The following is a 20,090-nucleotide window of genomic DNA, read 5'->3' on the forward strand; positions in this document are numbered from 1 at the left end:
AACTGGGGAGAATTGAATGCTACCCCCACTCATACTGCTTTGTAGTAATGAGTGCAATAGCTCCTCACGCTCCTGTGTCCCTGCTTTCATAAAAAATTGTTATGCATAGAGGCCAGTCCAGAACCTGCACCCTCTATTCCTCCTCTGGTGCATTTCTCTCCTTCTAAACACTTCTGAAATCCCCACCTAGCTGGGTTCCCTAATTTTTTTTCTCCCCACTCCATACAGCTTTGGAAGATTCTCAGGCAGTTAGCATCCTTTAGGCCATTGGAAAGGAGGCAGGATTTGCTCATGTATTGTTACCTTCAGACTCAAGGACAACCCACCTTTACCCTTCTGTGGGCTCAAAGCATAACCTGATTAACTTAGGCATCCCCACTCTTTCCCAGTTCCTAGGGCTCTGGCTGGAAGGCACCTGCACTTACCCAGTTCCTAGGGATCAGGGCATAATCTCCTGTGGGTTTGCAGAGCCTTTTACCAGTGAAAGAGCCTTACGCAGTTATATTCTAAATCTCTATTTATTAACAGTTACCAAAACAGAATACACATGCTAAGCACACAATGCTCACCACTCCCAATAAGGCAGATGAACTTTTTCATGGTGGCCAGTCAAGATCAGGTCATCCAGGATTCCTCCGGCTTCTGCACGGTGTGGTTGGCAGGATGGTGAGGTCTGGCAGTTCTGATCTTGTTTCTTTATCTGGAGATGGTGGGCACTCTTAGGACAGGAGCACCTTCTTAACAGCCTGGTATTTCATTGTTTTAATGTAATTTGGGTGGAATGTGAGGATTTGACTTTCTGCTTTTTAGCTCATGGCTGTTGTTGTCCTAATGTGACTATGGAAAAAGGCCTTAGACCGTACAGTATGCTCTGCCCTCTGTGGTAGCAAAGAGTCAAAATGAATCTTTTCAAACCATATATTGCAGTTCTAGAGGGTGAGCCAAAGGGAGCCATCTCTGGGCTAAGACAGTAGAAGCTGGGCTAAGCTTGTTTCAGTGGAAAGTTGTTTCTTTCACATGTTATCCAGTGTTTAGATACGCATTCCATTGAAGATTTAGCCACACAAATAAGAATATAGACCTGTGTAAACCAGTTTAGTTATAATAAGAATCAAACACAACCTGATGCTCAAACTCCTTATGTTCGATGCACAAAGTTTGGCTAATTTTTTAAAAACAATTTTTTTCGCACGCCTCTACTTCCTGGTTTTCAGTGAAAGTGGAAATGCCAAAATAAAACAAGTTTGGTTTTGTGGTAGTCCTGACCCTAAGTGAAGAAGGGAACAGTGGACATCACACAAGAAAAATGGTTCTCGTGAGATTACCTGACCAGATTTGTAGACTTCAGATGTTTGGAGAGGTTGTGTTCTGAGATACCATGGTGATGGTTCCACTGTTCATGCTCCGATCCCACTGCCCCATGTACAGAATAGAATGGTTGGGATAAGAGTCAATGAAATACCCAGACTTTAGCTTTCTTGTCTCAGTTGAACCTCCAAATCTTTTTTGAAGTTCGCACATTACGTTAAGTAAACTGGGGTAGTCAATAGGTGGACCGCAGGCCAAATCCGGATCGCCAAATGCTTTTGAATGGACCCTGAAATTTTTTTATTTACTTATCATTATTGGGGGGGGGGTTGTTGGTTTCTCTCCCCCCCCCCCCCCCAGTTATTTTCTCTGGAATCAGGACCTTGATGATATCTTGACCAAGAAATTTGGCCTTGACAAAAAATGGTTGATTATCCTTGACTTAGTAGACTGTGGGCACCAGACAGAGCCTGTAAGGGCAGGAGGCACCTGCAAAAGGAAAGACAAAAGAAGCAGAATTTCATGAACTACAGCAGTGTAACTGAAGTATGAACTATAGTGAAATTATTTTAAAACAAAATATCGCTCCATATGAGGGCTTTTTAGCAGGTGGAGGGCACAAGCGTATTAAATATCACAAGGTTTAAACCTGGCAAACTACTTTGAAAGTTCAGCAATGTTTGTTACTCTCCAACCGTCACCCATAAAAATTCCTCTGCCATGAAGCCTAAAAAAACACTTGATAATGGTTAGGCCACTGGGGCGTTGCTGCCACCACCTATCATGCTGACCAATCTCAGTTTCCTTGTGCTTCTCCTTCTGTCTCTATCTATCTGCTGTCTCTTGTCTTGTAGTTGGAATAAAAGGTCTTCGGGATTAGGCACTATATCTTTTTGTTCTGTGTTTGTACAGCACCTAGCACAATGTGGGCTTGGTGAGTAAATGGACCATGATTAGGTCTCTTAGGTGCTACAATAATACAAATAATAAAAGTTCAGTTTTGTTTCTAAGTTTTGCTTTACAGTATAAACATGAGAGAGAGGAAGATATTAAAGCTCCAATGTATGCAAATGAATGTTTACAGTAACACAGGACAATGCAGCATCCTCATACACAGATATATTATCAATGAGAGCCACAGAACAGTATTTTATTACAGGTTAGCTGAGGCGAGAGAGAGGTTTAGATCCCCTATAGGTTTCAAGTAGAGTTTGGATTTGGGACTGTGAATCAGTGCTGTTGTTCATGCAAACAGTTTCAGAGCAATTTGCTGAAATTCAGGTAGGAGTCTGCATGATTTGGACATCAGAATAATTTACCAACTACCGTGAAATTGATTAGGATCTGCTCTCACACTTCAGACAACTCACTTTCTACCTTGTAATGCAACCTTAGAACAGCTAGAAGCTTTTAAATTTATTATTACTCTTGCTGAGCAGCAGCATCTATCTCAGATTAGCCTTGTAAGATTATGAAATGATGTCCAATAGAGGTTTTATGTTTTCCTGCACAAGGAGGTGGTGGAGGAATACCAGGAATCAAAGCTACGGCTTGGGAAAGATTTACAGCTGCTGCTTTCACGCCATAAGTCAACACTGAATAACGAAAAGACTTGTAATTAAAGGCTAATTTAGTATTGATTGTGTCCTAGAGCAAGGGGCCAGTTCAGTGTTCGCACATTGTCCTGAACAAGCTTCATCAGCCAGACAGTGAGAGTGCAATTATCCTAAGTTGCCTTTAGCAATGGGACAACATCACCTCAATTCTGTTTCTTTGCATTCCACAAGTGTTTCAACAGGGTACTTAATGGGACTGGGAAGAAAAGTTATTTATCTTCTCAAGGCTTCAATATTATGTGTTCCCTTGGTGCATTAAGTGCTCAAGATATAAGTTTCAAATCCATTTAATTTTAGGAAATTGAGGGTCTTTGGATACTCTTCTACCCAGTTATTTCATCTGTTCATCTTCCCTGTCTGTACCTTCTTTTCACATTCTCCTGTTTAACACAAAGCGTGCTTTTGGGTATAGCCTGATCTTTAGATTATGTATTCATTAAATTGATTACTTAAGAATCCCCAGTTATCATTTTGAGGGTTGACAGGTTCTTGTCCGAAGATAAGACCCAGTGTTGTTCAAATTATTATATAGTTGGGAACCCCGATGTGCACAGTTGCAACACTCATACCATAGGAACTCAGTAAGGTAGATAGAAATACTACAGAATGTACATCTGAACATCCATATACTCACACCATCCCTTGTAGAACAACCTGAAGTGTTAGCCATCAACTTCCTCATTACCGTCACTTTTCTTATCACCACCAGTGTGTATCCATCCTTAGCGGAACTGTTCAAAATAGGGGGCAAAATGCCACAAAATATTTTGGAATTTCAAAGTTGTTCATATGTCAGGAGGGTTTAAAAATGCAAAATTTTTAATCAGAATTTTTATGGATATTGTCAATTACCAACATTTTTCATTTATGGAAAATTTAGTAAATGAAAAGCTTAAATATTTTCAGCATTTGAATAAATATTGCAATTAAAAATTAGTCATTAATTTTTTTCAATTTTTTAAACAAAGGTCTTTTGATGAAAACACTTTGTTCTAAAGTTTAGACCCATTTTGTTCTAGTTGTTGCTTACCTAAAGTATAAACATTTAACTCTCCTTATAAATCAATTCATTCACCTGCACTTTTCTATAAATATCTTCCAACGGGGAGGGATAGCTCAGTGGTTTGAGCATTGGCCTGCTAAACCCAGGGTTGTGAGTTCAATCCTTGAGGGGGCCACCTAGGGATCTGGGGCAAAAATTGGTCCTGCTAGTGAAGGCAGGGGGCTGGACTCAATGACCTTTCAAGGTCCCTTCCAGTTCTAGGAGATTGGTATATCTCCAATTATTACCTTTATTACCTAACTCAGCAATATTTTTCTGGTATTGAGGTATCTAGGTGAGCTCTCACTAGACCGCTACAGAGCTACTAAGACATTTTTGCTTTATGATTGGATCACTTTCAGTATTCACCTCAGACCATACTGGTATATTTTTAGTGCCATATCATGTTGCAAAAACAAATCTAGTTTGTTGTCCACTATCACTCCTACATCCCTTGCCACTTACAGCTAAATTATCCTGTTTCAGTGCAGGCAAACTATTAGTAGAAGCTGAACTTAATGGGCAATTATTGATATGGATTAAGGACAAAATGGTACTACCTCTGGGTTCAGGAGTGTGTGTGTGTGTGTGTGTGTCAGAAGCTTCACTATGTGCAGAATGAAATTAGCACTTTCATTCATGGTGATACAGTAGCTTCACCAATGTTGTCAAATCTTGAGCTACATATACAAACTTGAATTCTCTATTGACATCTGGTTCCTTCAGCTGTTCCTTGACCATCTTCTCCCTCAATTCCTTTTTAGGCAAGGCAGCTGGCCGTTCTACTGCAGACCGGTAGGCTTTGCAGCTAGGTGGAAAAATGAATAGCAGGAAGTAGCTCTGTTTCAATGTTAACACTGATCAGTGGAAAGGAGACAGAAGCACAGCTGTAGGAATCCCCAGCGGCATCTCTCCTCCTAGTGTATGTGGAAGCCCCAAGTAAAATGTACTCCTATGCTAGGAGGACTGTAAGTGACATGCTGAGGGTTTTATTACACACAAGTGAAACAGCGCTGAATCCTGGTAGAGGTCAGGGCATCCTGTCTTCTTCTTCTTCTTCTTTTCTTCTTGCGTGCACACACACTCACATGACATGGAGAGACTTTTGCGGCTTCATTCTGACACAGGCACCTCAATCACAGATTAGCAGTTAGGTGTCTGTTGGTTGTCTGCAGCATTGTTGATGGAGGAGTCAAGTCCTGGCATCTGCTTTGTGCTCCTTTCTCTCCAAACTGGCCCCTTTTGCAGTGCAAAGCAATAGAGGTGCATTTAGCCCTCATTTTTCTTTTTTGCTGTGTTTTATGGAAGCTACTTTTTGCCTAATTATTCTACATTACTTCAACCTCTCATTTTTACTGCAGCTCTTTAATTGTTGGCAAGGTTATTGCTATATGACAAGGTAACACCTAATGTTCTATGGGGGACTATTCTCTTCTCTGATTAGTGTCTATGGATAACATTGAACTCTCAATAATATCCCCTAAACATCAGTCACTCAAAGCAAGTTTGGTCACATATAACTATGCTCTATGCATGCATATAGGCATATAGATTCTCAAGAGCATCAGTGCCTTTTTATTGTGAGTATGGCTTGAGCATACTGTTCACAATCACCCCATGTTACTTTCTCAGGCCTATAATTATGAGTTGTGTTTTCCCAAATGTCTTTTTGCCATTTAATCCTCTGTGTATTTCCCATGCACCTCTTTGCACTTGGCTGGATAAGCCATATTTGATCTCTTAAGCCTATCCGTATTCAAATCTTTTTGAATGTTGTTCGTTCTCTCTCTCCATATTTACTAATTCTTACCAATATTATGCAATTAGCCAATTTAAAAACTTTGCATCTTTTATGCAAAGTGGTCCTTCCCGTATTGTCTCTGCTTCTGTCTCTACTATTGAGGGTGCTGCCCCTTAACCAAAGAGCTGAAACATTTTGGTTTTACTGGGACAGTTCCTGTTTTTCATAGGCTGTCCCAAGAATTCCTTTTGCCATGCCTGAAATGTCCTGATTTTTTAATCAATCAAATTCAGATTTTTTAATAACTGATCAAGACATAACAGTTAACCATAGCGCGGAAGCAAAAGACAGATAAGCACAGGGAGAAGAATCAGAACTACCTCTTTCTTTGGTCTACTTCCAAAATGGAATATTTCCGACTGGAGAAGCAGATCAACTAAAACAGCCAGAATGCAGAGCACCAGAGAGTACTGACTAACGTCTATGTACCTTCACCTTCTGCCCAAGAATTTTGCAACCCTGAAACATGTTGTCATGGAAGGGGTTCCATTACTGATTTTTGAAAAAGATGGTCCCATTACACCTTGAACTGCTTTTGCTGGCACCGTTGGCTGCTTACTCAAGGACAATTTCTGACTGGCTTCAATATTTTTGCCACCTGCACTGCCGACATCATCCTGCATGACCTTTTCAAACTAATCCATCTTGAGGTACATTATCAAATAATTTCTTGAAATCCAGGTGAAATGTGCCCATTCTTTAACCCAGCTCCTTTCTTAGATATTGAAATTACTTTCTGTCTGGTACTAACACTATCATTAGTGAGCTATCAAAAATCTTCATCAAGGGCTTTTCTATTTCACTGGCTATTTCCATTCAAAATTGTGTGATGTATTTCATCTAAGCCTGGTGCTTTGTCAACTTTTAATAGTGCTAAAAGCTTTAATTGCCTTATTATCTGCTCTGGTGCAGTGGAAAATCCTTTTTTAGCGTTTTTCTTCCCCTCCAGGAAAATGCAGGCTCCTGGGATATTAAAGTACCTTCTACTTCGAGGAATGAAGAAATCACTTAGCCCCTTAAGGAAGTCAACCTCCTCTGCCATCAACTCTTGAACTTTCATGGCCCATATTCTCTATGTTAATGAATGTATTTCTTATGTATTAAAGGCCCAAATTTATAAACTCTTCTTCACACAAGAAGTCGATGGAAATTCTTATAGGGGAGTAAATTCTAAGTCAAACCCCAAAGGAACATCAGACCTTGTTTCTTTGAGTACAAAAATCTATTAAATGAATATCTATAGGCAGTATGTAGTGTATAGTTTATATGCTAGCTGGTCAATAATTAGTTATTTGCATTATGTTAGTGTCTAGAAGTTCCAGCTAAAATCTGGGCCTCGTGTTAAGTTCTGTACATACCCATAGTGAAAGACAGCCCCGGAGTAATGCCCAAGGATCAGAGAGGTCAAAGGGCAGTCTAGATCAGTGGTTTGAGTTCACAAAAGGGGTCCTATAGCCAGGAGACCAATCCAAGGGAAATGTGTACTAAAATGTAAATGAATAGTAACCTAAAAATGTTGTTTTATTTATCCAGCTCCCGTGATAAACTTCTTCTGTGCATCTCCGTGCCCTATTTACAAAAAGTCTCACACTTGTTCTCAGGTATCATGCACAGACAATTGTGCTGAGGTAACTGAAAATCAGGAGATGAATAACATCAAAGCCTGAAAATAGTTATGGAAATCATACACAAAGGAAGAAACATATATTCCTGCTCAGAGCTGTGTTAACTGGAACTTTAGCGTTATATTTTTGCCTGCGATACACACACAAACAAGCAGAAAAATCAAGCACTTAAAGTAAATCTACCCCACTGTCTGTTAGAGGCTTTGAACAAAGAGTGTTGATTGTTTTGCTAGTCTGAGTTACTTAGCAAGGTCGGAAAGAGAGAGGGCTGTCGGTTTCTGCTAAAGCGAGTAATTTTTCCCTGAGTACAAACAAATATCCATCTATTTGTGTTATAAAGTTGCTAAAGAATTAAAGAAATTATTAGGCCTGATCCTTCACTTGTGTTAAATGGCAGAGCTCTATTAAAATCAGTGGCATTATGCTGATTTATATCTCCTAAGGATTTGGACTGGCATACTTACTTCCCACTGGAACTCATGCTTGAGCTATACACGGGTTTTCTGAATGATTATCAAAGGAAACAAAGCTCAGGGAGTGATTTGGAGCTGGTGATCATGACTGGATAGACTATTCCATCTGCTCTTACAAATGTACAGGTAGCTGATCTTTCTTTTTTGAATGCAAATAGATTTTTACAACCCCAAGAATAGAGGTTATGTGAGGTCTTTCATTCCAACCACAGGGAGCCGGAAGGGCAGCATCAACTTAAAAATCAGCTTTTGTCTGAAAATTGTTCACATGCTGTTGAAAGCAATGCCTCAGATTACTGCAGCAGGAGGAGACGTCTGCCTCTCTACCACAGCTTCAGTGTGGACAGCAGCAGTACCAGTTTTTGCACGTTGCCCTGCAGTGACCACATCTAGGCATGAGTGAGTAGTTCAATTGCCATGGGATTTCTTTCTTTAGCTTCTCTCGGTTGTTTAGACTACCAACGGGAATGCCAATATAGGAGTAAGAGAAGGGCTTAAGACAAAGCCCTGGAGCTGAACACCCCAGTCTTTGGGGCATTCGAAATCTTAATCTAGGTTTAAATTCTGAGTCTCATGCCCATCTCCAGTAGTTATAATCTGGGCTGGAGGAAATCTGCATAGCTTCATTGACCTTAATGGAGCTAAACTGGTTTGCAACAGTGGAGGCTCTTGTCCAGTATTCTTTGTCAAATAGAGGACAATTGTCAAATAAAAACTAGAATGAGCCGAGCAGTTCATTTCATAGTGGCCATCAAATAGCTCCAAAACAGTAAGGGCCTCTAGTGATCTAAGATCAGAGGGGTAGCCGTGTTAGTCTGGATCTGTAAAAGCAGCAAAGAGTCCTGTGGCACCTTATAGACTAACAAACGTATTGGAGCATGAGCTTTCATGGGTGAATATCCACTTTGTTGGATGCATGCACCCACGAAAGCTCATGCTCCAATACGTCTATTAGTCTATAAGGTGCCACAGGACTCTTTGCTGCTTTTAATGATTTAATGAGATGACTGAATTAAGATCTGGAGGTGTAAGTCTCTGTATCCCATGGCCAAAGCTAATTGAACCATTGTTTACAAATCTTCTTTATTATTTTTATTGATGGTTATTTATTTGTATTGTCATTGCCCTTAGAAGCGTCAGCCGTCGACCAGGCCCTATTGTGCTTTATAGACCCTTTCTTTTCGATCAGCGAATCATTCACAGAATAATACAGATCTTCTTGAAATGTCATCTTCTTTATGTGAAAGTATTTGCAGAATAGTTAGAATGAATAATTTTTCAGACCCTGGACTGTTTGTGAGCCACTGACTTTAACTATTACTTCTGGTATGTATATGGTCTCCTATGTAACATGGTATCAGTTCTACTCCCTGGCTGGACATGGTGCATAATGAATAATGTACTTCCAGTATGACTTTTCAAGTAAATAATAATTCATGCCAAGATCTGTACAACTTTTGGGATTCATAAATATCCAGAGGTTGCCTAGATATTCATGATTAATAAATAATGTGACCATTGGTCAATGAAAAAAAGCAAACCCAACTCAGTGAAAATATTTGCAAATCAGTATTTTGCTCTTTGATCATCTCTGACCATTATTCAGTCCCCTGGAGCACCCTGCCCACTTCACTGTCATATTCATTTGAAACTATATTCTTTTTATTCTTCTTTTTTAACTGAAATGCAATAGTCACAAAGACATGCACCTCCCCCACTGCTACTGTAACCATATATATATATATATATATATATAAAACTTGTTCTTGACTTTGTATCTATTCACCTAATATATATAGAATAGTTGATAGTTTCAAAACCAAGAACCATTTTTTAATAAATATAGGCTTGGAAGGATTGGATTTTTATGAGTAAATTTTGAGAAATATCAATTTTTACCATACACGCACAAAGCAACAAAAATATTTCCATTGATGAAGATCAAAATTTACAGACAGGCAAAGTAAGAAAAATGATGCTTGAGAACTTATTACAGTTTGATTTAAGGCTATTCACTTTGCCATAAGATGTTGACAAATTGTGGTTTTAGTGGTTATAAAGCTTTATAACGTTTTGACTCTCCACATCAGCTGTCATTAAATAATTGTCTAACCCCCCCATAGTTTTTCGCACGTGTGAAAATTTAAATAAATTGCTTAAAACCCAGAACTTTGTGCAAGTGTGAAAATTTAAACATAAAAATTTAAAAAATGCTTTATAAATAAACGTTATCCACTGAAGTTATATATTTTTAAAATTAGATTCTGCCAGGCCAAAATATATTCAATATATTGGCTCCAGGAATAGTGCATGGGATTTAAATTCTTTTATGGATGCTACAATTGATATCTAATCTAGGTTTTTAAACCACACACATCACTGTGGTGTGTGAGTCCTTTAACAGGTTGACTGTGTGTGTCTCTAAATTCCAGCCAGCCTAACTGATTATATCAGTGTGTTCAGAGAGCAAACAGGAACATGTTATGAGACTCAAGATTCCTTATCATCCTTCATGTGAATTACTTTTTAAGGCAACAAGAATTGCTGTTAAACAAAGGGGCAGTAACACCTGTGAATAGGAGGGAAGCATGCCTACTGCTTCAGATCAGGACATAATGGCCAATAAGAGAGGCAATGGCATTTGCCCAAGATTTTCCATCTTTTCAATAATGTGTCACAATATAAAGGACATCCTGGATGTCAGATGATAAGGAGAGTAAATAAAACTGACACAGCATTAGATGTGGAGGACAGAGAAATTGGCTAGACTCTCATATTTCAATGAGATAAACCACACATAAATGCAATAAAACCTACCTTAGTCACATGTTTATTTCACCACCGCGTATTGTATATGTCTAATAATCAAACTATCCTAGGGTGGGAAGAGGGTTTTGAGTTTGGGAATATGGAGCAAATTTCAGGGGGCAGTTAAATGAAATTGTGTGAAAGTTCACTCTTTCTTTCTCAATTTTTTTTTTTTTTTTGGCAGTGGTTAGTTATGTTTGGTCACAAAAATGATGTGTTATTGGTTCTGGTTCTTTGATTGGCTGAACCTGCCCCCATGTGGTCAGGAACAATAGATGAAGCCATTTTGATAGATTTTCATGGAAGGGGTTAAACTGTATGTTTAGCTAGTAAGATAGGAATGAGCTACACAGAATAGGCTGCCACATAATCATAAATACAATATTTAAAACTTAAATGCTGGGAGGTAAAACTTAAGTATAGGCCTGTTATGTCATTAGATGTTAAAAGGACAAAATACTAAGATAGTCGTGTAGTCAAGAGTAAACTGAGTTTACCCACTGCTCATTTGGGGACTATGGAGTTTGGTTTGGTTCAGTTTAGCCAGTTCTCTTTTTACCACTACAGCACTGCAAACACAGAAGATTGACCTCTAAGTACATAAAACAAATCAAGCAAAACAGGATTTCTATTACATGTTACCCACATTGATATCCATGTGGATATTTGCACTCCTTAGACCAAAAAAAAAAGCTGTTGTCTTTTTCTGCTTCTGAGCTAATGGGCCTAGTCTTTTTCACCCTGGTAGCAGAGGTTCATGATTTTAGATCTAGAGCTCCTTAGTCCAGTCCCTGGGGAAGATTCAACCAGGGAATCGTTGCATGCTTTGCACAAGATCCAGAGGGCAGCATACACTAACCCAGGCTACTTGAAGAATAGAGGGAAATCCATTAGAAATAATGATCCTACAGGCATTCACAGAAATAACTTTAATCCCAAAAACACTTCACATGTCAAACAAACTTCATGTACAAACTGATCACACACTCCATGGCTGAAACTCAGCAATATTTTAAGAGTGTACCACAGCTATGGTAACAAGACAAAGGTAGTTTCTCCAATTAAAACGGTAAAGCAGTTAGGTAGATGTGACATTTTGTACCCCATGTTCACCACTTCTATAAGGTCATGATATGTTTTGTAGAAAGTATGCCTTGTGAGAGATCATTTGAAAGCTCATAACCTGCTGAATATTATCCTGTTAAAAGGTGTATGATAGTACATTGTGAAAAGCTATAAAATTTTACTGTATGATGGTTACTGACATATGTTGTAGTTCTGGGTAATGCCCACAAACCAATTTCTCAGAGTCAAAGGAACACTAGCATACCAACAAGGTGTTAAAGTATCATTTCCTGCTTAACCAGCTGGGGAGTAGGTGTAAACAAGAAATTTACATTTTGTCTCAGAGATGGTTCAAATCTCACATACACTATAGACTGTTTGAGGATTACCCTCCACAGGGATGTAGACAAAGAGAGGAGGAGGATATAAAAATAAGAGACAGCCACCTCCACATTACCCCTCTCCTCCTGCCAAGTCTCTGATCATGACATCAACAAACATGTGAAGGACATGGGAACAAACATGGGAAGCAGCGGCCAGCACATCCCTCGGCCCACGCTGCTTCCCGCAGCCCCCATTGGCCTGGAACGGTGAACCGTGGCCAGTAGGAGCTGCAATCGGCCAAGCCTGTGGACGCTGCAGGTAAACAAACTGTCCTGGCCCACCAGTGGATTTCCCTGATGGTCCACATGCCAAAGGTTGCCGATCCCTGTTCTAGTGGCTATATGTGATCAGGATTGGGAGTGGTGGCTAGTCATAGCAAAGCAGTGTAAACGGCACCCCAGACTAGAGAATCAAGGGGACACAGTTGTTCGTCAGTTCATATTGTACCCTGGGGAATGTCACAGTAGAGAATTCCCGAGATTAGGATTTGGCCAGGATGCTGGGGATTAACATCCTCTATTTATTATTAAAACTGCCAAAGGAGCTTTTAAGGCCGCAAGTTGTCAGACCTTGGTTTTTACATCTCCTCCAAAAGAGGAGTTTTAATAGGCTCACTGCACTCTAACTGGATTCTATGGATTGCATGGTGATTGTTCTGTTAGATGGCTGAAAAATGCATCCAGCTGCTCTCAGATTTTAAGAAAACATTTGGAAAAATTGCTCATTAGAGCTAGTTTTGCTCTCCTTCCTTTTCATTTGCCCTTGCCTATCTTTAGGACATATTCACCATCCTGCATTGTCATTTATGTGAAAATTTGAGCTATGCAAGACATGGCCCATGGAAGAAGTAAATATAGAAAGCCCCTAATGTAGAATCATTTTGGCCTCGGTGTAATATCTCCCCAAATACAGTGCAAGTCACATTACCATTCTTGAAAATACCCTAGTTATTCAGCACTGAATTAAAGCCAGACTATCCCTCTGTGATAAACTAAGTATGATAGTTGCATACACTGCACTCTGTCTATCACAGGGGGGTCATTATGATATTAATGACCATCTACAAGCAAAATACATAGGCAGGATATTATTAGTGCATGCAATTTAGATACTGTTTTTGTCTACATGAATGCAGTTTAAATTAAATGGCTGTTGGCTACAGCTGAAGGAGCTTTTACTTATCCTGTAACAAGCAGCTTCTAGTTTCTTCAAAAAATCCATTCATCCAATAACTACTTACAAGAGGATTACTGTATTGCAGAGACTCTGCCCTTTTATTTTCTGATTTTTAAGCTGCTAGAGGGAAAACTCTAGAGGGCTCCATTTCCACCTACACCGGAGTAAAACATTTGACTTCAGTGGAGCTTCTCTTAATTAACCTGAGTATAAGTTAAAATTGGGCCTTTCGAGTTCAGCTTTTGAATACCAACGTTCAGCCATCTAACATTTGTCCTCTTCTAAAACAAAGTGTTTCTTCCCTCAAGTTGAAAAACAGTTCACTAAAAATATTGCTTCCAATCTGTAGTGGATTGACTTTTCATGATGTAGTTTTAGAGCCAACTGGTGTGTGTAAGATTCTTTGAGGGTCCATCACCATAAGTCCCATATTTATTATGCTTTTGTAACTTTGGAAAGCATTTAGAGCCCAATCCAGTGAAGCACATGGCATTGAATTAAATCATAATCTCTCATGATCTTTTCTGTTGGCACATCTCTCTAAGTATGCTTGGAAGCTCCCTGTGTGATGCTGTGGCAAAAAGGGCTAATGTAGACTTTGATAGTATAAAAAGAGGTGTAAGAGTAGGGAGGTAATTTTTACCTCTGTAAACAGCATTGGCTTTCAACTCTATAAATCTAGAAAAAGGGTGATGGTAGTTCTAGAGATTGGATTTATTAGTCCTGGTCTATTTCCCATTCTATTTCTAAACAAATGAATACTCTAATTGCATCCCAGTATACTGTTTGCACAGGAGCCTTGAGATGGTTTGTTTGAGCTATAGAGGCATTATTTTTAAAACGAAACTCGGTGGGCCATTAATATACAGCAGGACATTGGGCTGCTTAGAGGGGAAGTCACAGAGTTGGAAAACACAGGTTAGCCTACAGGATGTGTTTAGCACAAATTGAATTTGATTTCTCAGCATGATGTGATTTAAGGGTTGTGATTTTTGTGTTTCCTGATTTATTTTCATTTTGGTCAGACTTTTCACCGTATTTTAAATTATTCTGTAAATGGTTCATCGTCATGCTGTTCGGTCTGACTATGTTCACATCTATCTGTGCTCATTACCATTGAACATCTCTGTCAGCAGCTTTTTGTTGGTGTTAGTGCTGGAGAATGACTGTTCTTGGTACAACGATAATACTTGTATTCGCATATGGACAAGGATATTCATGTGTGAAGAAGAGCATTGCCATTTATTATCTATTATTTGTTGTTCTCCTATCCAAAAAAGTTTGTCATCCAATTAGGGAGCAGGTTTGTTTGATGATCAGCGCCATACTACAAATAATGAAATGAACAGTTTGTAAATTACCCATAAACTGATAATAGTTCATTCAAAATATTTGTCAAATATTTTGAATGAACTTTTATTATCATCATCATTGCAAGAGGAAGATCCATTACTCAGTGAGGGGAGAAAGACCATAACAAAATGTGGAAATGGCAGAAGTGCTAAATGACTTTTTTTGTTTCAGTTTTCACCAAAAAAGGAGCAATCAGACATCTAACATAGTGGATGCCATTAAAAATGAGGTAGGATTTGAGGGTAAAATAGGGAAAGAACAAGTTAAAAATTACTTAGACAAGTTAGATGTCTTCAAGTTGGCAGGGCCTGATTAAATACATCCTAGAATACTCAAGGAGCTGACATAAGAACATAAGAATGGCCATACTGGTTCAGACCAATGGTCCATCTAGCCCAGTATCCTGTCTTCCAACAGTGGCCAGTGCCAGGTGCTTCAGGGGGAATGAACAGAACAGGTAATAGTCAAGTGATCCATCCCCAGCTTGTGGTCAAGGAGATATCTGACTGAGAAGCCATCTGAGCCATTAGCGATTATCTTTGAAAATTCATGGAAGATGGGAGAGATTCCAGATGACTGGAAGAGGGCAAATATAGTACCAATCTACAAAAAGGGAAATAAGGACAACTCAGTGAATTACAGACCAATCATCTTAATTTCAGTATCCAAAAAGAAAATGGAGCAAATAAGCAATCAGTTTACAAACATCTACAAGGTGATAAGTAACAGTCAACATGGATTTGTCAAGAACAAATCACGTCAAGCCAACCTAATAGCTTTCTTTGACAGGGTAACAAGTCTTGTGGTATATCTTGACTTTTTAAGGTTTTCGATACTGTCTCACATGACCTTCTCGTAAACAAATGAGAAACAACCTAGATGGACCTACTATAAGAAGGGGGCATAACTGGTTGGAAAAAGTTCCCAGAGAGTAATCATCAGTGATTCACAGTCCAAGCTAGAAGGGCATATCAAGTGGGGTCCTTCAGACATCGATCCTGGGTCTGGTTCTGTTCAATACCATAATCAATTATTTAAATAATGGCATAGAGAGTACATTTATAAAATTTGCAGACGATACCAAACTGGGAGAGATTGCAAATGCTTTGGAGGATAGGATTAAAATTTAAAATGATCTGGACAAACTGGAGAAATGGCCTGAAGTAAATAGGATGAAATTCAACAAGGAGAAATGCAAAGTACTCCACTTAGGAAGGAACAATCAATTGCACACACACAAAATGGAAAATGACTGCCTAGGAAGGAGTACTGTGAAAGGGGATTAGGGTGACCAGATGTTCCGATTTTATAGGGACAGTCTTGGTATCCAGGGTTTTGTCTTATACAGGCACCAATTACCCTCACCCCCGTCCTGATTTTTCACACTTGCTATCTGGTCACCCCAGATATGGGGGTTATAGTGGATCACAAGCTAAATATGAGTCAACAGTGTAACACTACTGAAATAAAAAGCAGGCATCATTCTGGAATGTATTAGCGGGAGTGTTGTAAGCAAGACACAAGAACTAATTCTTCTGCTCTGCTCCACACTGATTAGGTCTCAGCTGGAGTATTGTGTCCAGTTCTGGGTGCCACATTTAAGGAAAGATGTGGAAAACTGGAGAAAGTCCAGAAGAGAGCACAAAAATTATTAAAAGTCAAGGCAAGTTTGAAAACATTGGGTTTGTTTTGTCTGGAGAAGAGAAGAGAAGACAAGGGGGTGAGAGGGCATATCAGTCTTCAAGTACACAAAAGGTTGTTACAAGGAGGAGTGTGAAAAATTGTTCTCATTAACCTCTGAGGATGGGACAAGAAGCAATGGGCTTAAATTGCAGCAAGGGAGGTTTAGGCTGGAGATTAATTAAATTCCTAACTGTCCGGGTGGTTAAGCACGGAAATAAATTGCCTAGGGAGATTGTGGAATCTCTGTCATTGAAGGTTTTTAAGAACAGGTTAGACAAACACCTAGAAATGGTCTCGTTATTACACAGTTTTGCCTTCAGTGCAGGGACTGGACTTTACGACCTACTGAGCTCTCTTCCAGTCCTACGCTTCTATGATTATGTATGCTCCCCATAGCAACTAGGAACCCCAGTCATGAACCAGGAACACACTGTACTAGGTGCTATACAAACAGAACCAAATGACAGTCTCTGCCCCAAACAGATGGATACACATAGACTGATGGGTCAGTAGAAGGAAACAATGAGACAATATTGGTCAGCATGATAGGCAGTTGTCTCAGCACACCATCAGCATAGCATGAGCAGAAATCAGGATCTGTATCCTCCTTCTTCTTCTCTCAGTGTTACCTGAGAAATTCTGATTAGAGAGATTATTAGAGTCAGAAAAACAGCGAGGAGTCTGGTAGCACCTTAAACACTAACCGATTTATTTGGCCATAAACTTTTGTGGGTAAAAAACCCACTTCTTCAGATGCATGGAGTGAAAATTACAGATACAGGCATAAACATATATATGCACATGAAGAGAGGGGAGTTACCTTATAAGTGGAGAACCAATGTTGAAGGCCAATTCAGTTAGGGTGGATGTGGTCCACTCCCAATAATTGATGAGCAGGGGAATGTGGATTGTACTGTTTTAAACAATAATAAAGCACAATATCTGGTGTCTTAGATCTCCCCATTGCAAAATCATTCTTCCAAAATTTTTGTGAGTCCCAACAGTTCATTTCAAATGGTTTTTTTTGTTTTTAGTTTTTTGGGTTTTTTTTTGCTTATTCCAAAAACAGGTAAGGGGAGGAAACAAAACATGATAGAGGGGACAAAGGATTCTACCACATGGGCCAGATTTTCAAATGTAGTATCCAAGCTGGGCCTGCAAAATCTGTGCACTCCTGTGTGCACGTAATGACACATTTGCCTACCAAAACATGGGTATGTCCATGCACTTGCCACATGAGCAACTTTCCCAGACACGGCTTTACATGCCCATGGTAAAGCAACAAAATTTTCCTCGTCCGATATAAAACCAACCTGCTGGTCTGGTGGCAGTACGATATACTGCCACATCGATGATTGGGGACTGAGCCATAAGCTCATCCATTGCTCCTCAGTCTGGAAGTGCTGCACAGCGAATGTGATTATCCGCTGCTGGATAAATGACACAATGGTGAAACTCTGGCCCAACTGAAATATGTGGCAAAGCTCCCATTGACTTCTATGGAACCAGGATTTCACCCTGATGTATCGATCCAGTGCCCACTGGGAAGACTTCAATTAACTTCAGCAGGCTTTGCATTAGCCCTTAGAAGTGCAGTGTACTAGTATTAATATTGTTTTATCTTGCTATCTTTCCTGTTCCTCGTGTTTCATTTTCTCCATTGACATTGATGCTGCTTTCCCAAAGCTCAGAGCTTGGAAAGCTTTTGTTTCTCCTCACAGAAGGCCTGCTCGCTGGACCATTCTATAAACTCTCCGCTCTATTAATAAGCTAATCCGTGCACATTTATTATACTTCAGAGTGTTTAGAGTTACCTAAAGTGGTTTATTACCCCCATTTAAATACTTTTTATTCATTTTTAAAAGGTCAGACAAAATCAATCAAAACAGATCAATTTACATTTTAAAATCTGTGCTAACGTGACGCTATAATGGTAACAGAGATTGAGACCCTTGTTCTGAGGATAAATTAAAATAGATTTTAGAAAATAAATAATTACTGTAATTGTGAAGACAGAGAACCAGAGTGATGCCTCAATGAAAAGAAAAGAGCTGTAGAACCAGCTCCTCCGCTGGTGTAATTCAGTGGAGCTATGCTGATCTACATCAGCTGAGGGCCCATCCCTTAGCATTCAGCTGAAAGCATAATTAATTTCTGAAGGGTTTTCTTCTGATAGAATTCCTATAACCACTCAGTACATGAGAAGCCATCAGCGGTAAAGCAGACATCCTTGTATCTATTAACTTAAACGCAGTCATGTACTGTACGTATAGTGCAAAAAGAATGTTCATGAATATGGTTACTGGCATTTTTCTCCAATTTAAAAAAAAGTCCTTTCTCCCAGCTAATGGCGTGTGTGCTTGGTTTCAGATCATTACATTTCCTAGCAATACTGCCTTTTTAAATTTCAGGCATTAAAAGAATATTATTATAGGCAATGGTAGACCGCAGTGCTCTGTCCTACAGCTTTTTCCTGAGGGTCGAGATACAGAAACAGTTTTTAAAGAATGAGCAAATGCTTCAAGGAAAATACACAGCCTGTCCACTGAACTTTCATGCACTTTACAAAATCTAAGGAAACTTGGGTGAGGCAGTGCAACAGTTTAGTGGCATCTCCAACATGCAAGGTCTTTCTGCAGTTTTTCCTGCTTTTTTCCCTGTCTACCCTGGAGATAGAACCATTGCCAAGGGGATGCTGACTTTTTAAAAATTCACTTGGCCAGGATTTTGAAGACAACTGACAATATCAGCAAAAGACTTTCAAAATGCAGCTGTATCTCAGCTGACCCTTCGGATGTTTGAGGCATTCAGCCTCAGCAAAAACTCTTGAACTCTCAGACTTCTAGCTTTGATTTTGAAAGCCAATAACTTGCAGTCATCCAGGTCCACTTTTATATTATGGAAGACCGGTACACATATTTCTGGCTGGCTTTTCTCTTGCAAGGGTTACACGTCTTTGAGATGAGCAGCACCTTCAATGCCCATTGTTATCACCTTATAGAAACACGCTCTCATTTTGTAAAGGACAGAATTTAAAAAAACAAACAGAAAACATGTTTTCACAACTTTCCACAGAATTTCTTCAGCTGGCTAAGTAGCTCACTTATCTCTGGACTCTGAGATAAAGTATTTAAATCTCTTTGAAATTGTAATCACATCAGTATGTTGAAAACAATCATCTCTAGGGAAAAGAGCAAACCAGTTCAGATGGAATAAGATGCGCTGGAATCTCTGCCTGGTTTTAGAAACCAGCTCCAACCGAGTATTCTTTGGCAGTGTTAAAAAGTCTGAATAACTTTTCTGTTGTAGTTTTTGCCTTTTGTATTTCCAGGTTCTGGCAGGACTAGAACCAGACTGAAATACAATGATAAGCTGCTCTAAAGGCTGGTTAGAATTACAAGATGATGTGCCAGAAATTTCATTCGAGAATCTGCTCTTGTCAGATTTATAGCCCTATCATGCTGGCTTGAGAGGTTTGTATAAGCATCACCATCCGAACTTCTTAGTTGTTTTTTTTTCCCTCAACCAAATCAAAATCTCTTATGATTCAACCATTAATCAGGGATACTTAAATCCTTTGTTCAATAATACTCAGTGTACGACTGAATAAAACTTGACTGCTAAGTGGTTTCAGTGAACTGAAATAATTATTTATCTCCAAGTAACAAGTGAGTGTTTCTTTGTTAAAGGCATATGAAGCTGTAAAACCCCCTGGAACTAAATTAATGAGGTTTGGTACATCAGCCGCAGCTAGTT

Source organism: Mauremys mutica, chromosome 4, assembly GCF_020497125.1.
Source record: "Mauremys mutica isolate MM-2020 ecotype Southern chromosome 4, ASM2049712v1, whole genome shotgun sequence".
Classification (NCBI taxonomy): domain Eukaryota; kingdom Metazoa; phylum Chordata; order Testudines; family Geoemydidae; genus Mauremys; species Mauremys mutica.